This window comes from Cydia splendana, chromosome 17 (assembly GCF_910591565.1).
Source record: "Cydia splendana chromosome 17, ilCydSple1.2, whole genome shotgun sequence".
Classification (NCBI taxonomy): Eukaryota; Metazoa; Arthropoda; class Insecta; order Lepidoptera; family Tortricidae; genus Cydia; species Cydia splendana.
In genome coordinates, this window is record NC_085976.1 from 7,534,930 (window position 1) to 7,542,798 (window position 7,869).

Here is a 7,869-nt window from a genome sequence, read left to right on the forward strand (position 1 = left end):
CAGTCGTATACAATATTGTATGTTTGATATTAAGTTTTTATGAGATTTTGGACTTGAAATGTAAAGTTTACGACTTTAATTTAAAATAACATCTAGAGCCCAATTTGATTTAAGAAAGTGGCAGAAAGTTACGTGGTAGGTAAGTAACCAACGTTATCGCAACTTTGTTGATAGTTAGCGATGTCATAATTAAAACTGACAAATTTTTAAAATTGCAAACCGTTTTTCGACCACTTGGCTTACTTATTAATTATGAAAAACAGACCGGTGACGACGGAGACCATACTATAGGATCTATGTGATGAAATCTGTAAGAATCGTCTCGACGAGTTGTAGATTAATATTGAAAGAAAAGTATTGTGACATGAATTTATTGTGTCCAATAGTATCTCCAAGTTATAAAACTAGTTATTTTAGCGAAAGCACCATTTTCTAATGTACAGTCTAGACGATATAAAGTATCCGCGCTCAAGAACATAAACCGGACAGCGGACCCTACGTCCAAAATTTAATGAAACAAAGCCTCTCCTACCCTCCGGTGAATTATAGACGAATAAAATATTGGTGACAAGAAAGAAAAAGTAACGGCCCCTAAAGGGGCCGAGGGACGTCGCACCAGATTTTATTACGCGAGACACAAAGGACGACCCGCCACGCCATGGCCCTCTTGAAATAAAAAAAAATGCAGTGACATGAAAAATGCCCTTCGTGATAGGTGAAATGAAAAGGCAGAGAACGTCCTTTCCTGCAGATATGAGGTTTGATTGTGCAAACATTAGTATATTAAGATATTATTTTATTCAATCTTACAATAACGTCTTAGGCCCACTTGCACCATTCCACTAACACGGGACCTGGAGTTACCACGGTTACCAGTACAGTTTGACACTAGGTTAACGGTTTAACAGCTTAACCCCGGGTTAGTGGGATAGTGCAAGTGGTACTTAGCAGGTTTGAGTGAAATACGGCGAGGCGTATACACTTTATAGTACTTGCATACTACACCAGCCTACATATATTTCATACAATCCGGCCAATTCGAACGTACACTGATATCAGAATGATGTCATTTAGTTATCGTGCGACTCGATAAGTACAGTCAGCAGCAGAAGTTGCTAAGCGGGCCAGGTGTTCAAAATGATCTTGACACGACTCTATTGTTATGAGAATAAGAGCGTGTCAAGGTAATTTTGAACACCTCGCTCGCTTAGCAACTTCTGCTGCAGACTATGCGTCAAATGCACGATAACTGAATGACATCAGTTAGATGTCATTCTGATGTCAGTGTACGTTAGAATTGGCCTGATAGAAATTTTTTTAGACAGAGTTTACGGGTACGTGACCTTGATTGTGACCTGAAGTGAAGTAGCTATAGCCGGTCAGTTGCGGCGGACCGGCCCTCGAGTGGAGTACCTTTTGAAATATTGTAAATATATTTATTTTTGATCTCCATAGCGGAATTCAAACTTTAATAATCTCATCCTGATTTTTAATTAATGAGAAAAGCTATAAACTGAAATAGATATCATAATTATATCAACGAAAACAAGGTGAACAAGGCCCCTGTCTTAAAATAACCCAAATCAAAATATTTTAGTAAAATAATTTGATTTATTTCTACTTTTAGGTTTGTGAGCAAAGCTGCTTACGTCTGCGAAAAATGTCAAGTCCCTATTCAAGCGAGGTACTATAGCTAAGTATAGATAGTACTCAAACCCTCTTGTTTGGGTACTAACAAACAATGAATTAGATGTGTATAATGCTTAGTGCAACGTGAGTGGGTATGCGAGTCTAGTCCTAAAGGGTATTCTCAACCTCAATACTCAACCTAATCCTATTACCTAAAACCTAATTCGAACTTGCTTGTAAGATTAATTGCTTATTACACAACCACCGAGGGAGTCTTCATAGAATGAAGACTGAGGTCTGAACTCGTATTTAGGTATATGCTGAGTATATCTTTGTAGTACAAAACAAAAGTAGCGTTTGAAGTTTTAACTAGGTGGGTACGAATTTAGCTTAATGTTGCATTGTAGATTTACTAATAGAGTAACAACATTAAAATTTAATTAAAAAGTAACATGCACCGCTTCTTTGTACCTACAAGATTCGAATTTCGTATTTTAGAACACTAAAACATTTGGGAGTTTTCCTTTCGTTTTGATTTTTTTTTAATTTAACATGACTTACGTATTTGTATTGTGTAATATCGCTCATAATAGTATACCGATTGGTTCGAGCTTACCTACTAATTGTTAGTGATATATTCACGGGATAAAATAATGCTGTAAATAATCTGTATACACCATGTTTTTATTGAATTCCGTTAACTTCGGGGTATGGTTAAGTACGTTTAAGAGAAGTAAATGGCATAGTTAATTTAAAAAAAAAATTTTTTTTTTTGCTTTTTTGTTATAAAAAAAATTGTTTAAAAAGTAATTAAATGTAGCATATAGCGTTGTTGTAACACGGGCATTACATTTAACTCAATCAAACAATTGAAATCTGTGACATATCAATATCATTTCGAACATCGATCGACCGAGATTGTATTTAAGTTTAATAGCAAATGTATGATCTCATTATAAACACTAATCAATATGTAAACCGGCCCTAAGGCAAGTGTACACCCTTGTAGAGGCCTTATAGGAAAAACATAAATTATTGATTATCTCCGAAATGGAGTTAATTAGAATACCGGTGTCTTTGAGAAAGTTACTTGATTTAAGCTCAGGAATGTACCCTAGATATTAACGGAAATTAAAAAAGACACGGTGTATTACCTACTACTACCTATATCTGTATTCGAAGAACCATAATGTGTAGAACCGTTTTTGCTTTGAATATCAAACTTCGACACATTCATGCATAAAAACTTTCACATTTATTTTATTATAATTTCCAGTTGGATACGGTAAAGTCAGAGTTCAAGCAACCTTCAAGACGTCTAACGGCTTACACAAATTTAATATCAGACTGTTCATCACGGTCCATTCGTATTCAAATTAATTCTGAAGCGGGGCTGGAGATGTGGGTAAAATTGTACATGCTAAGTGTTACTACTATGTGGCAATGTTGAAGTGAAATATTTAGAGACGTTTTAATTTTGGTGTCGTGATTTATAAGTATACAATATACATGTCTTATATTATCGTAATATAAATATATGCGCCATAAGCTATATACACGGTGGCTAAAAAATTAACTGCATTCCCGTTGCCAGGGAGGTTTTGGGATTTTACTGAGCAACTTTTACTATGGGACCACCTTTCGAGGTTGGCCTCGAAATCGCGAAAAATAATTTACCCTCCCATAGAAAATGGATCAGCCAAAATGTATGAAACAGCCAAATTTTTTTTTCGCGATTTTGGGGTTGGTCTCATAGTAAAATTTGCTTAGTATAATCCCAAAACCTCCCTGGCAACGGGAATGCAGTAATTTTTTTGCCACCCTGTATGTATTATAGAATTGTTATAACTTGCCATAAATTCAATAAACTTTACTCTTTACACCAATTGTACGCATTTTTCTTTGGCTCTATGGTTGACTGGTAGAGAATGCCATTTGGTATTAAGTCAGCCATTTGTACATTGTTGTATTTTGTGCAATAAAGTTTAAATCAATATAAATAAATACTGTACCTTTACAAAGGTATTATACGTGTAGGTATGTATTACCATGTAGGTAGGTACCTACCTAAGCCAATTTGATTCCCACAAACAAAATACCTATATTGTTGAAGAGAGTTTCAGGGATCTTAAATAGTAGCTCATTATAAATAATAATGCTTTTAATACGGACTTTCTTTTTTCTTTAATTAATAAACTAACAATACTCTCATTGGAGATTAGATTACAAAAAGTTTAAGCCTCTTGAAATAAGTCCCGCCGGCGGCGTGATCACGCATTCAGAGGGCATTAAATGAATTGAGGATAAAAACCGATAATGCTTTTTAAAACATAATAACTCTCAGTTCTCAGTTATCCTTGGGGATATTATCGTCCTATTACTGCTGTTTTTACTTGGAGGAGAACACATGAATCATTGTGTTATCATACACATTTTAATTTCTTCCAGTACATAATGCTACCAAATCATCATTATGTTGCTTTACGCTCGAGCTATCTTTGGGACGAAAGGTAGTATCAAAAAATGGGTTTTACCAGTTTGTAAAGCTTGAAAAATTAATTCTAAAGGTCTAATAAAACCACTTTCGTCATAAAATCACTTAATAGGTATTTGCAGTAATAGGACGTTATTATCTAAAGAATTCACTTTTACAATAAAATTCATATTTGTAATAAGCTGTGTCTGTAATAGTAGATTGTTAACCAAGGAATGAAATGATGCCTTTCACCCGAGTTAAACACTCTACTTTTCATTTTGAATACGAGGAAAGTAAAATGCATGTGTTTTTTTAAAAACATGACTAAGTATAAATTTTTATAGTATTTTTGAGGGTACTTTCAAGTAACAATTTAGGCAAAAGTATCGTTATTTATGAAATGGGGAGTCAAATATCAGAATGGAAATTGTATAACAAATCCATTTATACCCAAATTTCAATTGTTTATCGTAAAAAAATTATAAAAACGTACTTGGAACTTAAAATGCTCTAGTGCAGAAACGTATCATTTTTTTACACACCTTTTAGAACAACATAATTGACCGTCAGAGCATGAGAAATGAAAACATATTTGTCTAAATTATTGTCAGACTTCGAACACCTTTAAGTCACAATTCCCATTTTATCATTCATTTCCACAAGTGCACCCGCGAGCAAAAACCAGTTAATAATAAAAATATATGAACGACAAATCTACTTATCTAGAATTGAAATCATTCACTGCGCCGGGGCCTCAAGATCCTCCCGATCCAATGGGAGGCAGGGGCAGGATCCGATTTTAAATAAATTGAGTTTTATAAGATTTCGCCTCAGCTATATTCTGAGTGAGACCTTGCCATATTAAGTCCGAGTTAGTGGCAATTGCTAGCTTATCGGGTTTTTGAACCGTACTTTTGGGGTCCGTGCTTGATGAGAACCCTTCCGAACTCTATTATTAAGCTTTCTCTGTTTATCAGCGGGCTGTTTTTTTTTTACAGATTGTGTATAGTTGATGAAATATAATTTGCACCGATTGGTCAAAAAACTTTACCTTTACGAATACAAAAGAAAAAAAGAACCAAATAGCACGACCCATCCATATATAACTAGTTATATGAGACTATGTGTTTCTGGGATAATATCGATAAGTTATTTATTATGTAAGTAATTGAAACGTTTTTTCGATAGGTACAAATCGTATTTACTATGAAATTAATATTTCTTAGTTAAAATCTTTTATTTATTTTAACAACAGATTATGAATTGAAACGTAATGCTTTTATTTGGCCTTTATGTATAAAAAAAATTAAATCAGAGAGTTTTTGATTTTTTATTCGACAAATTAAAGAAACCCTCAATTTTGCGGGGTCTAAATGCACTTGGCCGGTTTTTCATTCTCACATATCACGTTTTGATACTCTCTATTCTCTTTAATAATACCTAATGATTTATCTACGTGACATTACGTTTCGTTTTGGAAGTTGAGTAGGTATATACCTAATGTTAAATTCACGATCGATGTTTGTAACGTACCCCACTTGCTAGGTAGATTGATTGTTTCCAGCTTTCCATTTATCACGAACATGACAGCCCTTCATTGGATAATTTGAATATGTAGGTATTTACCGATATTAGGGTTTAGGTACGTATTTGTTTTTTTTAAACTACTTATAATAAAATTAATACGTAAAATTAAAAACTAAACTAATCTAAATTAAAATACGTCTAAATAAGGCCCCCGCGGCATTGTGCCAAAGATGCTGGCAGCATTCCCTCGGTGTATGGCAATGCTAATGCGAATTGTTTTTTAGGGTCGCATGCTCAAAGGGTTTGAATGAAAAGTGTGGGTCTTGGGACGAGAGTGTTACTAGTGTGCAGTCCCTCAAGTAGTAGACCGAGCACATAAGACAATTTGAGGCCACCACACATAAGCGCTCACGTACAAATTTCGTACAAGTTAAGAGCGCGCCCACTTATCTCAGTTGGGCCCACAATTACAACCTAAGTACTCGTGTAAATTTAAATATTTCCAAAAATTAAGCATTACATTAAGATGCACCCCGCCCCCTTTTTTTTTAACGATGTGGTAATGCTGTTACGCATACCCCCTGTAACCTGGGAGGCGTCGGGGGTTATGTGGGACTCCCATCTCCCATTCCTTTCTCTTAGTGAGAAAAGGGGGAGCGTCCTATCCACTAAACCCACATCGGCTTTACCCGCATTGCCGTATGGGAGACGTCATGGGATCGCGAACATTCTGCCATGACGCCCCCGACATCCCGCCCCTGGGCTGTTATAGTATTATTAGTTATTTACGATACAAGTGCGATAAATAGGAAATTCGACACGAGTTGCGAATTACCTATTTGCACGTGTATCGTACAACGTTTTACAGTTACATTATGGCCATTTAAATTTTCGACGTAGTTACGTAATGTGCTTATTATAGCACCGGTGTCGTAATGTAGCACCAGATGTACTGTAAAATTGTGTAGAATACGACTCAGTTGTGCTGCTGGAATCGACATTTTACAAGTAAAACTATGCTTTTTATTATTTTATTTTATTATTTATATCTTTACCTGCACCTAACAACCTTTTCAGCCTAGTGGTTGACTGGTAGAGAATGCCTTATGGCATTAAGCTCGCCATTTGTACTTATAATTTTATGTGCAATGAAGTTTGAATAAATAAATAAATAAACTTTCCTCATGTAAAATTCGCAAAATAGGCATTATTTTTGGTGGAAATCTACAATTTACCTGCGTAATCTGTCGCGAACACGCAATTAACGAACTCAAAGCGTTTGCAGAACGTCAGCGATCACAAATCGGACGATGTAAAACATACGATCAAAGCTGACACAGGCACAGACCACCACATATAGACTGTGTATGCGTAATTTTCTATTCATTTGGCTCGCAGACGGCGGCGAATTATTTTCTGTTAGTGTGAACTGTGAAGCTCTAATCTATATGGTGGGATTAGCACGAGAGTGTGCCTCGACAGAACTCTTTTCGCATATTACCACCTTATTGCTGACACAGGCACAGACCACCAAATATAGACTGTGTATGCTTAGTTTTCTACTCATTTGGCTCGCAGTCGGGGGTATTTTCTGTTAGTGTGAAGCTCTATAAGGTGGGATTAGCACGAGAGTGTGCCGCGACAGAACTCTTGTCGCTAATGAGTGTGATGCTCTGATGATGTGCCCTAAGGGAAAATGGATCAATAAGGAGGAAGAAAGGACCCTTTGCTTATGTACAGTCAGCAAAACTATTACTTAAGCTAATAACCCCTGCATACTCATACTCATACTTTATTGTTAATATATAAATTACAGGTCAGGGCAGGGTAATACAAAGGTGTATGCACATACAAATGTGTAGGTAAATAAAGCATAAGGATCCTTCTTTGATGGAAAGCCACATAATGTGTTGTTCGCTAATATTTTTATGTGCTGTCTAGTAGGTAAGCGATCTGTGAAAGTTGACAGCTTTGAAATTCAGCGCCGTTCCGCTTGCGATGCATATTGCGTGTAAATCAATGCTCTTGTTTCCTAGCTCTTATGTAAATTAATTCACGCTTCAACTGTGTAAATCGAGGGCGAAACGCTACATTACCACCTTATTGCTAAGAACATAAAGGTGATTTTACTAGTAACGCGTCAATCGAAATTTCACGTACCTAAATATATAGCTTCATAAATCTTCATGCTAGAGCAAACAAAATTCAAATAAAGCCTTCAGTGTTAAAAACAACAC

The 7,869-nt window shown here is 35.7% G+C and overlaps 1 long non-coding RNA gene across 1 annotated transcript; it reads left to right on the forward strand.

The window, feature by feature from the left end:
* Positions 1–356: 356 nt before the first annotated feature.
* On the forward strand, positions 357–3,393 carry LOC134798738 (uncharacterized). Its single transcript, XR_010145258.1, has 3 exons — positions 357–758; positions 1,628–1,684; positions 2,906–3,393. It is a non-coding gene; the product is annotated as an uncharacterized LOC134798738 (long non-coding RNA).
* The last annotated feature ends 4,476 nt before the right edge of the window (positions 3,394–7,869 follow it).